Raw genomic sequence first — 18187 nt, forward strand, 5'->3', positions numbered from 1 at the left:
CCGGTCAGGGCACCGGATTCTGTCCTGGTTGTTCCTCTTCCAGTCCAGCTCTCTGCTGTGGCCCGGGAAGGCAGTGGAGGATGGCCCAAATGCTTGGGCCCTGCACCCCATGGGAGACCAGGAGGAAGTACCTGGCTCCTGGCTTCGGATTGGCTCAGTGTGTCAGTCATAGCAGCCATTTGGGGGGTGAACCAACGGGAGGAAGACCTTTCTCTCTGTCTCTCTCTCTCACTGTCTAACTCTGCCTGTCAAAAAAAAAATTAAAAAAAAAAAGTGAAGTCAGAAAAAGAATGTATCCAGGAATGAGTGAACAAGTGAATGAAAGAACCTGGGCTGCCTAAGCCTCAGTTCCTTCAGCTATGAACTAAGAATTAAAACAAACCCCTCTATTTCAAAGACTATACAAGGTGATACATTTTTGACCCATGAAGTCCTGTAATAGAGAAAAATATATCGTTTGGAGAATTACTAGATTGTGGGCAGGGACTTGGTCTTGAATGAATGGAGGTGGTTGGATGGATGAGTGAATAAATGAATAGAAAGTTGGATGAACGGACAAATGGAAAGAAGGAGGGATGATGGCTACGAAGATGGGCAGATGAAAGGATGGCTGAGTGGGGAGACGGATGGGTGGAGGCGGGGGGAGTGACTGCTGAATAAATGAATGACTCAGAGCGGTAGGCAGAGTCCCTCCTACAAATGGATCTTTTCTCTCCAGTTCCTTGTGATCATAGGAAGGCAATCATCCTAAATTTGGCTTCTGCCTTACAACTGTTTTGTGGCTTTGAACCAGCCAACTAACCTCTTAGTTTCTTTGCTCATAAAAGGACTGTAATGACACCTTCTTTGGGGGCTGGTGGTGCAGTGGGTGTTGAGAAGATTAATTGGGTGGTGGTGAGCGGCTTTGAGAGCCCCAGATGAAAGGTGCCGCACAGGTGAGCTGTTATTATCCTGGGTACCTGGGGTTTCCTCTCACTGCTTCTGCCTCCCTCAAGGCTGGCTCTTCCCAGCCTCACGGGGATGCACCGTGCCCTAGAAGCGAGTCTCGTTGGACAAGGAGCCTGCCTTTCATTGGACCGACTCTTCCCTGAGGTCAATTGGCAGACGGCGGCCAGGCGAGAGGGATATAATCCTAGGAACTTGGCTGACCTGCCTCGTTTCCTTCCAAGGATTGGTTTTCCCCAATACCAACCAGTGCACCTTAGCCTGAAAACGTACTCTCTTTCCCCATCTCCTGGCCTGATACAGTAAGGGAGCCTTCTAGATCCTCTGGTTTGGGGGTCCCATCTGTTGGCAATTCCTGGACTTGGAACTAGAGACCAGGTGTTTGCCACCTGCTATCCAAAGAGACCACAGCCTCCCTCCCTCCCCAGGTGTGGCCCAGGTTGAAGGCTGGTCACATACACACATTTTGGTTTGTGTGTTTCCAGCAGAAAAAAAAAAAGTCACAGACACTAAGAGGGTGGATTGGATCCATGGAGAAATTGCTTTACCTCCCAGACATCTCCTTGCTGCCGTTTGTAAAAGGGGGCTCTAATGCTGACCACACAGCATTGTTGGAGGGTTGGACAAGACAGCGCATGTTCAAGTGCTCAGAAGGTTTCTTTCCCCTTCTTCGACCCCCAGGGCTGCTCCTGGGATTTCTTTGGCTTGCAAGGAGTCTTGCTTTGATCCTTTGCTCCCCACCCTAGTAAATCCTAAGTTCCTGGATCCAGAGACCTGAGTGTCAGCCTCACCTGGCTCCTGGCCCCCCACAGCCCACCTCCGTCCAGGTGAAGGTTTTCTCAGGTCTGTCTCTTCCCTGTGTCATCCTTCTCAGAGACAGGCCTCCTCCTGCCTGTCCTCCCCACAGGAGGCAGAGAACTCCTCTTCCACTGTCAACGGGTGCGTATGATTCCCCACGTAGGCTTTCAATGTCTTCCCAAAGGGAGCAGGTGTCTCCGGAGCCCACATCACACCCCTGTGTCCGGGTGGTTGGAGTTGGAAGCAATTGCCAGGATGCATTCTCTCGAGAAAGTTTGACAATTCTCCTTTATCACAGTAGCACCTGGGGAGTGCTCATATTCGTCCTTCATTGGGAACTTGTTTGGGGAGAGACCACATTTTATACACACCGCCGTCTTCCACCAGGCCTGCTCAGTGCAGGGGCAGTTGGAGTTTAATCAGCAAGTGCTGAGTTGCACGGAGTGAAGAGAGAAGGTCCTCCTCATGCAAATCTGTCAGGCTAAGCTGGTTCCCACATCTTCCACAGTAGCCCAGATTATTCTATACCCTTAAAGATACCTGAAATCCCCTTGGGCCATCTTCCCTTGCTTTCCCAGGCCATAGCAGGGAGCAGGATCAGAAGTGGAGCAGCCAGGACTCAAACCGGCGCCCATATGGGATGCCAGCATCTGAGGCAGAGGCTTAACCTCCTATGCCACAGTGCTGGCCCCTTCCACAAACTTTTTGAGGCACCCTCATGGACAGTATCAATGAAACGTAAGTGAGTTTTATGCAGAGACCAGCAAGATCTCTTATATATATATATAAACTATATATATATATATAAACTATATATATATATATAGTTTATATATATATAGTTTATGTATATATATATACAGATATACAAAATTTTTAAAAAAATGACAAAACCCGAAGCGCCGAGCATCTGGGTAAGGGCTGCGCCACCTCTGCTTCCTGTTTGGATGGGGAGAGAAGTGACTTCCAGGGATCTTTCCATCAGACTGCTGCAGAGCGTTGAAGACAGCGGTGGAAACGCTGTCCCCGCCTCTCCTCCTCCACACGACAAATCTCTCCATGTGAAAACTATACCTGGCTTCCCCACCTTTTCCTCTCTGGGTGGATTTTGCTTGTGTTGAGTGAGCTCCCGGGTCAATCGATTAGAGCCCAGTGCCTCTTTTTGTAAGTAAATTTTTATTGGCGCACAGCCACACCCATTCTTTAAGTTATTTTCTAAAGCCAACTTGGCACTGAGCTGGCACAATTCAATTGTCGCGCAGTGACTGTGGGGCCGGAAAAGTCTCCAGCATTTCCCATCTGCTCCTTTGCAGGTTAAGTTTGCTGAAAGAGACGGGGCCGTCAGACTCCTTTCCAGTGAACCCTCGTGCCGTGTTTAGCTCTTTCTATGGAGCAACTGTGTACCATGTAGACAGACGCCACCCCGTTTGTAGAACGGGGTTCCTGGACATGGCAGCCTGGCGTCCAGCACAGGGACTTCCGTTCTGAGCCAGTGGAGATGCCGAAGCCGGGGCTCCGGTGTCGAAACCTGCCCCTCTCGGGTTCATTTCTGGAGGCACACCGCCACATCCAGCAGGAATCTGCTCCTACTTGTTTCACCCCCACTGTCCAGGTGCCTAATCCCTTATGTAATATTCCCAAACCCAAAATTCTCTGAAAAGAGCTTTTTTTGCACCATAAATCACTGTCTAGCTGTACCGAGCCCGAACAGACGGGAGATTATTTATAGACTTTCAAAACTCTGTTGTAACGTGGCGGGGTGAGGATGTGCTGCAGAACTGAGAAGGCGCCCAGTGAGGGGTGCAGGTGCCACCTTCTGAAATCCGGAAACTCCTTGGTTCTGAAACACATCTGGCCCCGGGGGCTTTGGGAAAAGGATTGTGCACCCCTGTGTCTTTTGGCAGCCACACCCACTTCCTGGAAAGTGTTTAAAAGTGTATAAAGCAAGACCACTTCAGCAAATAACAAACGCGAAGTAAATAATAAGAGAGGCACCTGGGACTAGTTTCCATCATAGAGCGGTGTGGAAGGGAGAAGTGTGGGAAGGTGGCCCAAGGGGCATTTTCCATCCCTTCTGTGACCCCCTCAACCCCCTCTCTCACACTCCTTTGAGGTCCTCCAGCTGCCTCTCACGGCTGCTGAACCCTGAGCACCTTGCGCCCAGTGGTTGATGGGCAGTCCTGTCCCGCCCAGGCAATGCTGTGTGGACCCATGAGCTGACGTGACAGTGTCAGCACTTCCAGGGACCAACCTGAGGTCCCTTTGCGTCTGTGCAGAAAGGAGCGCCCCCCCCCCCCCCCCCCCGCTCTGGGGACCCGAGGAGGCGGCGGGTCTCAGGGTCTGGGGTCTGGGGGATGGTTGAGAGCCAAGGCAAGGGCCTCGAGGCTGAATCACCACCCTTTCCTAGGGCAATCTCCCTGGCCTAAGTAGTTCTTAAAACACCCAGAAGCATCAGCTCCCACAAATGAGGAGGCTTAAACCTAAAGCCCATTACAGCCAAGAGTGGCGAGGCAGCCAAGGTGCCATAAAGAAATGATGTTATTATGGCCATGGGATGCCATTAAAACTCTGTTTACAAACCAAATGTGCCGGAGAATGGGTAAGGGAAAGAATTATTAGCAACAAAGCTATTTGATCTCTTTTATGATCCAGTGAGTCATGTCGCTCCGTGCTGCAGAAGGTGAATTAATGAAAACCTCAAGCCTGTTGATTTATAAACAGGCCCAGAATTCCTTGTTCTTTAACCTCAGATGGCCTCTTAAGTGTGACTTACCCTAAATCAAATGGGACATCGGATGCCACTGGGCTTCTCCCTCCTCCCGAGAGGTAATTGAAGAGGTGATTGGCGTACAGGGTGCCTAAAACCCCTGTTCAAGATGATGGATAGCTCGGGGGGAGGGTCAACAGCCAGGAGGACTCTGAGGCCCGGCTTTGTCTCTGCACGCCGGGGATCTGCAGGCTGTCTTTGTTCAAACTCTCGGATTCTCAGCCGACCGACCAAAGGGGGATTCGGGGTCGATGTTAATACTTTGTCGCAAAGCAACAGCAAAGTGGGGCTTGGGGTCCGTGTTCATACTTTGTCGCAAAGCAACAGCTTCGCTTCCCTTTCCCCTCCAGGAAGAGGTTGCAGAGAGCATGGCCAGTCCAGTTTACGTCTGAGCTCCGCTCCGGACCCAGGGCAGCCTCAGTTTCCACATCTGTGCAATCAAACAGTCATGGTTTGCACTCGGCACTATGCTCAGTGTGCCACCTTATTTCAGTGTTTATCTTTTATTTATTTTCAGTTTTTATTTGAAATAGTTGGAGAATCAGAGAGTCAGAGAGATATAACCCATGTGGCAGATGCTTTCCTTAGAATTTTGTCTCTGTGTATTTCATCTTCACAGTGGTCCTGTGAGATCGTACTGAGAACACAACCCTAAAGCACCCCCCTCCCCAGGCAGGATTTTATTCTTTCTTTTTAAGGTTTATTTTACTTATTGAACGTCAGAGAGGTAGAGGAGAGACAGAGAGAGAGGGGTATTCTATCCGCTGGTTCGCTCCCCAATTGGCCGCAACGACTGGAGCTGTGCTGATCCAAAGCCAGGAGCCAGGAGCTTCTTCCGGGTCTCCCATGCGAGTGCAGGGGCCCAAAGACTTGGTTCATCCTCTACTGCTTCCCCAGGCCATAGCAGAGAGCTGGATTGGAAGTGGAGCAGCCGGGTCTTGAACCGGCACCCATGTGGGTTTGCCGGAGCTTCAGGCCAGGGTGTTAACCCGCTGACCACAGTACTGGTCCCAGGACTTTATTCTAAGCGATTCATTTGGGAGGAAATGCCCAAGAAGCCACTCGAAGGAAGTGGGACAGAAGATGGGAAAGGAAAGAACTGAGAGTCAAGTCACAGCCCTGTCACCAGCATCGCCACTGTGGGTAGCTGGGGTGCAGCTATAAATGAGATCTTTAGAAGGGGTGCACCTCCATGGCCCCCCTCCCCAGGAAAGTGAAGAAGTTGGGGTATTTACGCCCAGGCTCCTGTCAGTCATACTGGAACCTTCACCCCACAATCCCAGTCTATAGAAAGAATTGTGTGTGCTGCAATCGGAAGCTGCTGGGTTGACCTGCGCAAGGATAGTGAGGAGAGGTGTGGGCATGGCTCAGTACATGTGTGTGCTGTGGCCAAGACCACGGAGCCAAAGCTTGGCCAGCTGGCACGAGGCGAGGGGTAGGATATATGGCCATTGGCCCGACTTCAGGGTCCACAATGAAAACTTCTGCTTAGGCAGCCACTGATGCGCCCTTGGGGCCCACCCGCAAGACCTACCTCATCCAGCCTACCTCCCGAAGACCCCACCTCCAAAGACCTTCAACCTATATTTTGGGGAGGGGGTTAAGTTTCCAACATGCGAGCTTTTGGAGGACACATTCACACCACAGTACAATCGATGTTCCATTTATAAATTACGTCTATGCAGTTCATAGGGGGGTGAATTGATGTGGTCCCACTGCAAACGAGCAGTTGAGCCAGATCAGAACGTGGTTCCCAATGACCTCAAAGCCAAGGTCAACCTCTGCACGCTGCCTTCCTTCTGTCTGCCATGGGACCTCCCTCCCCCCACCCAAAGTTGCCCTGAATTGGACCAGTGACCGAGGTCTAGGTCCGCACATGCAGGCTACAGGGGCAAACAGAAGGGTCGTGCTGTTGCAATTCCTGGAAGTCATACTCTCGGCTGAGGGGAGGGGCGGCTGATTGTAGGTGCTGGGCCCTTGTGCCCAGATTCCAGATAGGGTGTTTCCAAAGACAAACTCGTGGCTCCAGTCCCACCCAGCTGTTTCCAGCCCCTAGATACTGCCCAGGTCTGCCCCATCCCCTCTTCTGCCCCTTCAAGGAATGATACACAGGCTTAAAAAACTGCATCGAGGTCACCAGCACCCTGGCAGGGAGCGCAGAGAGCAGCATTAAGAAACCGCACGGCACCCGCGTGTGATGTGGTTTCTCTGGCTCACTTTGCTAGATCGTGCCCTGCACTGTCCCCAGAGCTGTTTGTCATTGTACTTACAACTCACATCACACCCCGAGTCAGCCCATTACCCTGCAGAGCCAACAGCCGGGCCGTTTTCATGTACAGCCAGCAAAAACAGACTGCCTGGAGGAGTTGGAAAACACACAGCCTCCCGAGCCTCCCCCGTTTCTGCAGAAATAATAAATGATAATGGCATTGAGGATGGCTGGGGCCTGGGCACACCAAGGAACAAAGAGTCCATGCTCTAAGCCCTGGCCTGGGAGACGAGGTCTGGCTCGGGCGCACATTTGCTTGGTGCCCTTGGCCAGGGCCTTCTTCTCCCCAAGTCTCATCTGTCTTATGAAAGCTGAAGTTGAACCTGAAATTCCTTTCCAGCTTTGGGGCATTGCATTGGTTTCCTAGGCAACCAAAGTGGTCACTTCAGACAACTGACATCCATCCTCTCACAGTTCTGGAGCCACATGTCCACGGGCCTGAGCCCCCTTGGCGGCCCCAGGAAGAATCCTCCCAGCTTCGGGGGGCTATGAGGCCAATCCTTGGTGTTCCTTAGCTTGCAACACCATCCATGCAGTCTCTGTCTCTCCTTTGCGTGGTGTTGCCCCTGGACATGTCCGCATTGATTCAAAGCCCACTCTGTTCTAGAATGTTCTCATGATCTTAACTTGATCACAGCTGCAAAGAGCTTTTTTTTCTTCCTCGGAATAAGGTCCCATTCACAGGTACCTTGGGTTAGGACTGCAGCCTATCCTTTTAGGTGCCACAATCCAGTCCATCATGGGCATGACTGAGAGCTTGTCCAGTAAATAGCTTTAGGGAGTTGTAGGTTTGAAACTTGAGGTAGGTGATGCTGAGGGGCTGCCCTCGGTGGAGAGAAATTGGGGAAACAAGATAAGGACGGAGCTTAACTGTGGCTGGGGCAGAGTCCAGCTGGGATGCAGCAGCATAGCTCTGAAGTTTGTTAAAATGCAGGAGGGGCTGCCTGCTGCCCGGAGAAGCCCCCTCCCACGCACTCTTCTGGCCGGGGGGGAGGGTTGTGGCTCTGATGCTGGGGTTTCCACTTGGCTCTGGTTTGTAGGCCCAGTGACACAGGGCCTCACTGTGAGCCCAGGACGCCGTCCGTGACACTGGCCACAGGTTGAATGAGTCCCACTTGCCCCTGACAGACGCTGGCTGGAGACTCCAGGAGGGCAGGGGTGTTTGCCTGTCGGTGTGTTACTGGTGCGTATCACATGGAATTAGCACACAACAGAGGTTCACTTAATGCTTGTTGAATGAGTAAATGCAACCTGACAGCACTGGTGACCAACGCAGGCAAAGGAAGTCTTCCGTGCACCCACATACCCTTGGGACATGGTCAGAGCCTTCTAATTTCACATCTGTTCCAGCAAGAAATGGCTGTTCCATAACTTGGGGGTGTCCAAGGCTTTGGTATCCTTGGAGTCTCTGGCATTCTCAGCATTTTGCAGCTGAGGCTGAGACTAAGAGACATGGAGCCCTTACTCAAAAGCACACAGGCCATAGGTGGTAGGGGCTGGAACCCTGGCCACACCTTCCCGACACAGCAGGATCCATCTCCAGTCTCCAGTCCCGTGTACAGTCACGCGCGTCGGTCTAGCCGGCCCCTCTGTGTAGCTCAGACACCTGAATTTGTGTCTTAGCGCAGGTTCTCCTGGAAGGCATCTCCATGCCCTTGTGCGGTGTCCCCCCTCGGCCAGGAGATCTGGCCCGTGGGAACCATGGGGTAGTGACAGAGGAGGGGTGTGGCTTCTGGGGTGCGTCGTAGGAGACACTGGGGTTCCCATCCCGCTGTCTTGGGTTGCTTGCTTTGGGGAATTCGCCCACCAGGTAGTGAGTGAGGACTTCCGACCTATGCCATGAAGAAGAGCTGGGACCTCTTTCCAACAGCCGTGTGAGTGGCCCCGGATGGGATCACGGCCCCAGGTGATCCTTGGACTGATGAGCAACCCTGAAACCCAGCCCCCCAGCCAAGCCACTCCCAGTTACTGACCTGCAACATGAGTTCATAAATGTTTTTTTCATAAATATTTTATTTTTGATTGTTTTTTAAAGATTTATTTATTTACTTGCAAGTCAGAGTTACACAGAGAGAGAAGGAGAGAGAGAGAGAGACAGAGGTCTTCTGCTCACTGGTTCACTCCCCAGTTGGCTGCAATGGCCGGAGCTGTGCTGATCTGAAGCCAGGAGCCAGGAGCTTCTTCCAGGTCTCCCACGTGGATACAGGGGCCCAATCTCTTGGGCCATCCTCTACTGCTTTTCCAGGCCGTAGCAGAGAGCTGGATTGGAAGTGGAGCAGCCAGGACTTGAACAGGCGCCCATATGGGATGCCGGCACTGTAGGCGGCAGCTTTACCCGCTACACCACAGCGCAGGCCCCTGATTGTTGTTTTAAGCAGCTAAATCTTGAAGTCATTTGCAGTAGATAAACAGATTATGAATACTATGTTGTACATATCTCTTTTCTTTCAAAATCTCTTATTTTTTATTTGAAAGGCACATACACAGACAAAAACAGACAGGCCAACAGAGAGAGAGCTCTCTAATTCACTGGTTCACTTCCCAAATGCTTGCAATAGCCAGGGCTGGGCCAGGCCAAAGCCAGGAGCTGAAAACTCAAATGGAGTCTCCCATGTGGACGGCAGGGACCTAGCTGCTTGGGTCCACCTACTACCTCCCAGGGTGCCCATTCCCAGGAAGGTAGAATCTGAAACAGAAAGAGTACTCGAACCCAGGCTCTCCCATATGGGATGCAGGAATCCCAAGTGGTGTCGTAAGCACCCCGAGTGAATGAATGGACAGATGAATAAGCACACTGTTTTTCAGGCTTATTAGAGTTAGTGGAAAAATAGCTTCCACCACCGCGGCCTAAGTGAGTGACTTCAGGCAACGTGATCTTGCCTTTGGACCTCAGTTTTCTCAGCTGCAAAGTGGGTGCGACAGCAGTAGCCACCTCAAGGCGTTGCTGTACGGATTCAGTGAGCAGAGACAGGCAAAGGCGCTGAGCAGGAGGCACAGTGAAATGACTTGAAACTCAGTGAGCTGCTGCCATGGCTCACTTGGTTAATCCTCTGCCTGCAGCACCAGCATCCCATATGGGTGCGGGTTCTAGTCCCAGCTGCTCCTCTTCCAGTCCAGCTCTCTGCTGTGGCCCAGGAAGGCAGTGGAGGATGGCCCAAATGCTTGGGCCCTGCAGCCATGTGAGAGGCCAGGAGGAAGCATCTGGCTCCTGGCTTCAGATTGGCGCAGCGCGCCAGCCGTAGCAGCCTTTTGGGGGGTGAACCAATGGAAGGAAGACCTTTCTCTCTGTCTCACTAACTCTGCCAAGTGGAGGCTCATTCTGCCCCGGGGGAGGAAGGGCCCAGCTAACCACACCACCAGAGGCCCCAGGAGACTTGGCCCTTGTCTGTCTCCATTCCACCTGCCAGCTGTTCTTCAGAGATGACGATGGTTTTCCCAGTCTGGCGCAGTTATGACTTCAGTCAGGAGCCAAGTGAAAAGCCAAGTCCACCGTCCACCCGCACTGCTGCCTGCAAGAGCCTCCGTTTCCCCGTCTGCAGAAACGGGGCCCCGGGGTCCTTCCCTTGTCCCGTGTTTGACACCAGTGATGCTCTATCAATGTCCCGCGAGATGCTGAATTGTGTCTCGCAAGGACAAGGCGGCAAGGGAGTCGAAGCCTGGATTCCCTTCCCGCACATGCTGCACGCAGGCCCCCTTGAACTTCAAAGAGAAACTGCACAGGAAGCTCGACAAAGTTGGGAGCCGGCTCCCGGCCGAGCAGCTGTTGGCTATCACGCCGGGGTGGCCGCGGCGTCGGGACGGGCCTGTTTATGGCTTGCAGATAACATCTCGAGTGGGCCGTGGGCAGGGGTGGGAGGAATGCTGAGGGTCAGTGTCCACCTTTGTAGTTGTTTAAGTATCGATTATAACGCAGCGGAGCGGGCCGGGGGCCGGGGGAGCACTGAGTGATGTGTGTGCATATATTCCACACAGCCTCTTGGAAGCCTCGGTTAGGGGATCTTAAATTTCCCAACCAAATGGGTGGATCGCAGCCCTCGTTTGCCTGGCTGAGAAAGTATCCAGCCGTTTCTCCTTCGTAACCATCGTTGTTGAAAATCTTGAAGACGCGAGAGGCCAGAGTCTCTGTCTTCGTGGAATATGCCAGTGAATGATGATGATAAGAGACTGAGTGAGTTTCCTGGCTCATTAGTACGGCTGTCAGGATGCTCGTTGGCGTTTAGGAAATAAGAATTCCTCAGTTAAAGATGTTTTGGAAACAATTTTTTAAAATAAAAATTGCAATTGTTTTCTTAACGACAAGATTCCCCAGAGACCATTGTAGGAAGGTATGTAAAAAAATGTGTGGCTAGGCCGGCGCTGTGGTGTAGGCAGTAAAGCCACTGCCTCCTAGAACTGGTATCTCATGAGGGCTCCAGTTCAAGTCCTGGGTGCTCCATTTCTGATCCAGCTCTCTGCTATGGCCTGGGAAGGCAGTGGAAGATGGCCCAAGTCCCTGGGCACTTGCACCTGTGTGGAAGACCTGGAAGAAGCTCCTGGCTCCTGGCTTTGGATCCGCACAGATCCTGCTGTTGTAGCCATTTGGAGAGTGAACCAGCAGATGGAAGACTCTCTCTCTCTCTCTCTGCCTCTCTGCAAATGCCTTTCAAATAAATAAATAAATGCATAGAAAAATGGAATGACAAGATATGTTTATGTCAGCACTCAAAACAGTTGAAATCCAGGGTGGATGTTTAGCTTAGCAGCTAAGAAGCCCTAGTCTCACTTCCTAGTACCTGGGTGGATTCCTGCATCCCACACCCAGGTTCCTGAAGACCCTGAGAAGTAGCAGTGATGGCTCAAATAATTGGGGTCCCTGACACCTGGGGGATTTGGATTGAATTCCTGGCTCTTGGCTTTGCCCCAACATAGCCCAAGCTATTGTGAGTATTTGCAGAGTAAACCAAAAGATAGAAGTGTGTTCTCTCTCTCTCTCTCTCATCTCAAATAAAAAAATACATCTAAGAGATTTTTAAATCCACGCGCAGTAGGTTTTTATGATGCACACATGAGCTTTTTGCAGACCCTGCTTATGCTCAGGTGCATTTTTTTTTTTTGGGACAGGCAGAGTTAGACAGTGAGAGAGAGAGAGAGACAGAGAGAAAGGTCTTTCTTCTGCTGGCTCACCCCCCCAAATGGCTGCTACGGCCGGCGCGCTGAGCCGATCCGAAGCCAGGAGCCAGGTGATTCCTCCTGGTCTCCCAAGGGCCCAAGCACTTGGGCCATCCTCCACTGCACTCCCGGGCCACAGCAGAGAGCTGGACTGGAAGAGGAGCAACCGGGACAGAACCGGAGTCCCAACCAGGACTAGAACCCAGAGTGCCGGCGCCACAGTAGGAGGATTAGCCTAGTGAGCCGTGGCGCCGGCCTCAAGTGCATTTTGGTTTTGCTTTCTCCCTGTGAAGGTCCTACAAGGCCTACTTCTCAAGGGCCTGTCTGGAGCATGGGATGTTTAATTTGTGAAACGTCGGGTGAGATCAGCATTCCCGGACACGGCACTTATCCAGACTGACCACGTAAAATCAAATGCAGACAAGACTCGGGGCGGTCACAGCACACAGCAAGGGCCCCGCACGCAATGCACAGTGTTCTGGAGTGGGCTGAGATGCAGAGTCACCTCCAAGTGCCTGTGTCCTAATCCTAGTGTCATCATAAAAGTGACATGTGTTGGCTTGCAAGAAATGAAAAAAAAAAAAAAAAAAAACACCTTAAGAACCACATACTCAAAATAACCACACACACAATAGCATTTCCTTAGTAGTTTCAATTCTGTTCCCAATGTTGGTCTTCATTTTCCTTTCTTTTGTGCTTCCTTCTAGATCTCAGCAGGGAATGGGAGTCTCAGAGGCACGTCAGATAATATCCACAGAAAACCCCAGGCGCAGGGTCAGCCCTGGGAGGAGAGGCGAGGTCTTGAAGAGGAGCCTGGCGCAGCAGAACCTGGGTGGGACCAGCGTCCTGCCTTGGACACCTGCTACCTGTGACCAGATGAAACTTGTCACGTACTGCCAAACAGGAACAAGGAGTCAACAGACTGCCTTGCCACTGGAGACATGCTGCACGGAGCAGCAGGTGGCTATCACCTGGGTTCTCACTGTCCTTGGGGAGGGAGGTCCTTGGCCACCTACTTACGCTGCCGGCTTTTGTTGGAGGAAGTGGGAAAGAGGCTGCTTGGTTAGCCAGATGTGCCTAAACACTTTGGAATTCCAAGTCCAGAGGGAAGTTCCCAATTCAGAGCGAGCTGGTGCCAATTCTGATTTTCATGTCGAGATCTGAACTCTAGACGGCAAAACCCCCATCCACCCCACCTGGAAGACTGATGCTCCTGCTTTCAACTCGCAGTCTCCCGTCACCTCCCTCGTTGCATGCTCTCGCGCCCTCTCCTTTTCCATAATAAAACAGAAATGTAATCAGACCCTGGAATGTGTCTTGGCTTGAGGGATAAACTCGGGCAGCTTGGTTTATTAGCTGTTTCCATGGGAGAGAGCTCTCGGGGCTAAACAGCTATTTACAAATATTGTCAGCCCCGTGCCGCTCCCCAGCGAAGTCCTGGCTATCTGGCGGTAAACAGCTTCTCGGGGAAGTTGTGCTTTTTGCTGCACCGGCTCCTCCTCCGCCCCCACATCTGCCCTGTTCTCCACCAGGTCATCCTGTAACCAGAAGCTCCAGAGCCAACTGCTCACTGCCCGTGGGAGTGCACGACGCTGGGGGACCGGACCGGAAATGGGGTTTTTGAAGGAGGAGTGTTTTGATATAGTCAGTAGTTTATCCAGCTGTGAGATTGTGAGAGCAGAAACGAGTGTCTCTTAGTGGGGGCTCTCAGCCACACAGCTCTTCCGAGGGGTCGGAGGACCAGGTCCAGGATGATCGTTTTAGCATCTTCCTGCTTTGAGTTTTCATCCCTTCAATAAATACAAGTACAGTCCCCAGGCCATCTGAGGCAGTGTGCTCAGCTCCGGAGTTGCCATCTGGTATCTGTAGGGGTTCAGACAGAAATCAGCCATCAGGAAGGGTCCTTCTAGCGGGAGGAATTGAATGCAGGGCGCTGAGGAAGCCAAGGGCAGAACGTGAGGTTGTTCAGAGATTACCAATAGCAGGAAGTCTTTCCTGTCCCTAGAGTAAGGGACAGCAAGAAGAGCGTGCCTCACCAGCGTTTTGGTGCCAGGACCTCCAAGCACAGCCGAGATCGCAGGGCCGCTGTAGCCACGGCCATAGCAGATGAGAGGGTGAATAGCCTGGCTGCTTCCTCTCTCCTCGCGCCAGCCCTCCGCCAGGGCTCCCCATTGGCTGAGTCTTCCAGGAAGCCAGAGGGCAAGGTAGTTTAGGAAATGTAGTTCCTTGCAACCTGGAAGTGCATCAGCAGGCACACGAGGAGATGGGTGCAGTCTTTGCAGTCTTGGAAAGATGTGGGTGCAAACTCTTGGTTGGCCCTACCCATACCCTGAAAACCTGTCTCTCAAACCCAGTCTGCATCTAATGGAGAACGGATGATGGTCTTCCAATGTGGTTTTTTTTTTCCCTTGTTAGTATTCGGGAACTTGCCAAGAAGAAAAACTTCACATTCCAGAAGGAAGGTGACTTAGTAGATGTGCAATGACTTGAAATGAGTGAGTCTCCAGTGGCATCACTTAAGCTTTAGTCCTCAAACTGGATTGAATGCTTGGCGGGGGTGGGGCATCATCCAGCCCTGAAAACACACCTTTCCGTGCAGTAATGGTGATGACCATTTTCTGAATACTTTGTGCTGGTCCTTGGGCTAAATTCTTTCCACACGTTGTCTCCTTAAACCTTACACCAATCTCAAGAAGTAAGCTACTTTTATTATACACAGTTTATACATGAGCAAGGCAGGTCCCTGTAGGTTAGATGATTTTCATAGGTCATGCTGCCGGGAAGTGGGAGCTCTGACTTCAGACCACTGATCTGTAGCCGCCGCTGTAGACTCCTCTCCATGTCTTTGTCTTGTACATGGAAGTTATCTGATGAAGGGGTGGGTTACTGTATGATGGATAAAAGGACATCGGCCTCACCTCATTTGAGGTAGGAGGTAGCTCTGCTGGAGAGGAACAACCCAGTATCGAGGCAGGTGTTTCTTTCTTTTGCACGTCAGAGTCTGGGCTGGCGTGGGGGGCGGGGTTTGCATCCTGGAGTTTTCAGGGGCATGGGCTTTGTGGTTTTTTTCTTGATCATTCTTAGGATATTTTCATCATTGGCTCTTTCGATCTGAAAGGCACAGTTACAGAGAGAGGAGGAGGAGGAAGAGGAGGAGGGAGAGAGAGAGAAAGAGAGAGAGAGAATCTTCTATTTGCATAGTAGCCAGGGCTGGGCCAGGTTGAAGCCAGGAGCCTGGAACTCCATCTGGGTCTCCCACATGGGTTTCCGGGGCCCAAGCACTTGGGCTATCTTCCACTGATTTCCCAGGTACATTAGCAAGGAGCTGAATTGGAAATGGAGCAGCTGGGACTCAAACCAGTGCTCATATGGGGTGCCAGTGCAGCAGGCAGCAGCCAACCCCCTGTGCCACACCGCCAGCTCCTCTGGGTATTTTACCACCAGGTCTTTATTCCAGGCAGCAGCAAGAGGACAAGCGAGGTTAAAAAGAAAAATACCTTCACTCTAAGGGAATGGCCTGGATATTGCACTCACTTCTCGCTGTTCTATTGGCCGGAACTTAATCGCCCATTCTCACCTAGCTGCATGGGAGCCTGAGTCAAGTGAACAGCTTGTTTACCAGTCAGTCACTCTCTCAGTACACTGGAAATGGAAGCTGGATATCGGATACCGAGGGGTGACTCTCTGCTTCTGCTTGCAGATGTCTTTTTTATTTCCGTTTACCGACGGAAAAGTTTTCCCACATTTCATTTCCACTGACACGGAATCTCCACTTTTGGATAATTCTGCCTTCAGTTTATAACACATGAGTTAGCTGAGAACAAGAGAGGCAAAATGATTTGTTCCAGGTCACCAAATGAGGCAACCATGTGCTGAAGGAGGTTGGAACGGGTATTAATTTTATAAGTGGCCATTCAATTGTGAATTCTTTTTTTATATTATAAATGGCTTTTTGCTCCTCTGTATGACCTCGTTACTGTGTTATAGTTGGATGCTAAATTCTTCTGTAATGAAGATTCAATGCGTATAGACACCCTTTGTTTACTATTCAATGTTATTCAACTACGAGGAATTATTATTGAGATTATTACTCAATTTTTGACATTAACACAATCCCAGCAAGTCTGAACTAAGTAATCCATGTGAAACAGTAAAAAGCAAATGTGACAGCTCAAGTGTCTGGAGGATTTAGTCAAAAAAGATTGCTTTTATTGAGTGAAGTAGTCAACCCAGCGCAAGCCAAGAGAAGATTGTGTAGGATTCACTAGTGTGTTCAAGGGTTGGAAACAACGTTTGGGAGATCTATCTTAGTCTGTTTTCTGTTGCTATAACAAAATACCTGAGGCTGCATAATTTATAAAGAGCAGAAGTATATTTGGCTCATGACCATGAGGACTGAGATGCCGGAGAGCAGACAGCCATCATCCGTGCCCAGGAATGGCTGGCACATCATATCACTCCATGGCAAGACAGGGCAAGCGTGGTAGCTCAAGTCTTCCTCCTCCTTCTGCCTTCTCCCTTTCCCTCCTCCTCCTCCTTCTTCCACTGATGCCATTGTGGCGGCTGCTTACTCACTACCTCATTTAATCCTAACCATCTCCCAAAGGCTCCGCCTCCAAATCCCATTAACCTGTGAATTTGGAGATTAAGTTTCCAACGCACAAACGTTGCTGCACTTTGCACGGATGTAACTGCCTACCAGGCTGCCAAGATCTGCCTGATGCTTCTTCATGGATGGCCAGATGCTGTAGATATCTAATACCGCTACGCAAATATCATGTAAATAGATTGCAAAGTGGGATTGCAAATCTTGCAAAAGATGCAGGATTTCATAAAGTGAATGAAAATTTTGCTGGAGAGCAGCTCTCATTACAAGCAAAGCATCAGGCAAGCTGACATGACAGGTGCTTCAAATGAGAATGATTTGTGTATCAAAGGATTAAGAGAGACCCTTAGTAAAATTGACGAAACCCTCCGGTACTTCTGAAAAATTATCCTCTTTATGATCCCGCGGCAAAAAGTCAAATTGAAGGGAATGTGTCATATTATCATTTCATATAATTTATATAAGTATATGTTCTTAGAAAACTTGCCAAAACTTGACTCCAGTTTTGTTCATTCTAAGAATTAGAACGCTGTTGACATTATAGCTGGCCTGGTGTTGGCTATGATAACATAACTTGTTTTTATCATTTTCATTTTGAAGGGTTTTCAAACCCCTCGGGTCCCTTGAATGTTTTATTGGATTGTGAAGTTTATTGAATATTTCTTCTTCCAATGGGGGCTGGAGGTCTTGACTTGTCTGTCTGCCTCTTAGCTGGAGCTGGTGCAGGGGACCGCATGCTGGAGAGCATCGATTCTTGGCAGGCTGTCTGGGCGCTGGAGTAATAACGATGCGGCTACTGCTGACGATCACGACAATAACAACAAACATTAATTGGCCCTCTGTTACGCCCAGGCACTGTGCCAAATGCTTTACGTGGCTGACATCATTCCATCCTCAGATAACCCCAGAAAGCGGCTGCTATTTCACCCCCAGTTAACAGTTGAAGATGTTCAGATCCAGCAAAGCGAAACATTCTTGCCACTGAAGTTCCACACGTGGTCCTTTGGGAGACTCCCTTTCTGCTACTTTCTTATTGCAGTAGCATTTACTATGAGATGTACCTCCGGACGTGTAGGAGCCAGTGTTGCTAGCTCTCAGCATCGCGTCACACAACAGATCTCTAGAACTTAGCCATTGTGCTCTATGGAGACCCTTACACCTGTTCAGTAACAACACCTGTTTCCTTCTCTCAGCACCTCGCAATGGCCATTCTTCTGTTGGCTTCTGCTGGGTCTGGCTGCCCCGGGCGTCGCCTACAAGCAGACGCCTTGTGTGACTAGCTTGTTTTACCTAGGGCAATGTCTTCTGGGTGCCCCTATGTTGTCACAAATGGTATGGATTCCTTCTTTTTTAAATCATTTTAAAAATTTATTTTATTTATTTGAAAGACAGGGTTACAGAGAGAGGTAGAGACAGAGAGACAGGTCTTCCATCCACTGGTTCACTCCCTAGATGGCCGCAATGGCCAGAGCTGCGCCGATCCGAAGCCAGGAGCCAGGAGCTTCCTCCAGGTCTCCCACGCAGGTGCAGGGGCCCAAGCACTTGGGCCATCTTCCACTGCTTTCCCAGTCCATAGAGAGAGCTGGATTAGAAGAGGAGCAGCCGAGACTAGAACTGGTGCCCATATGGGATGCCAGAGCTTCAGGCCAGGGCT

At 50.7% G+C, this 18187-nt stretch overlaps 1 long non-coding RNA gene across 1 annotated transcript in view; it reads left to right on the forward strand.

The window, feature by feature from the left end:
• LOC127484710 (uncharacterized) overlaps positions 1-13230 on the forward strand; it is a 52147-nt gene extending 38917 nt beyond the window's left edge. The window contains exon 3 of the long non-coding RNA XR_007911902.2: positions 12635-13230. This is a non-coding gene — a long non-coding RNA (uncharacterized lncRNA). The remainder of the gene's footprint in view (positions 1-12634) is intronic.
• The last annotated feature ends 4957 nt before the right edge of the window (positions 13231-18187 follow it).

This window comes from Oryctolagus cuniculus, chromosome 21, assembly GCF_964237555.1.
Source record: "Oryctolagus cuniculus chromosome 21, mOryCun1.1, whole genome shotgun sequence".
Lineage (NCBI taxonomy): Eukaryota > Metazoa > Chordata > Mammalia > Lagomorpha > Leporidae > Oryctolagus > Oryctolagus cuniculus.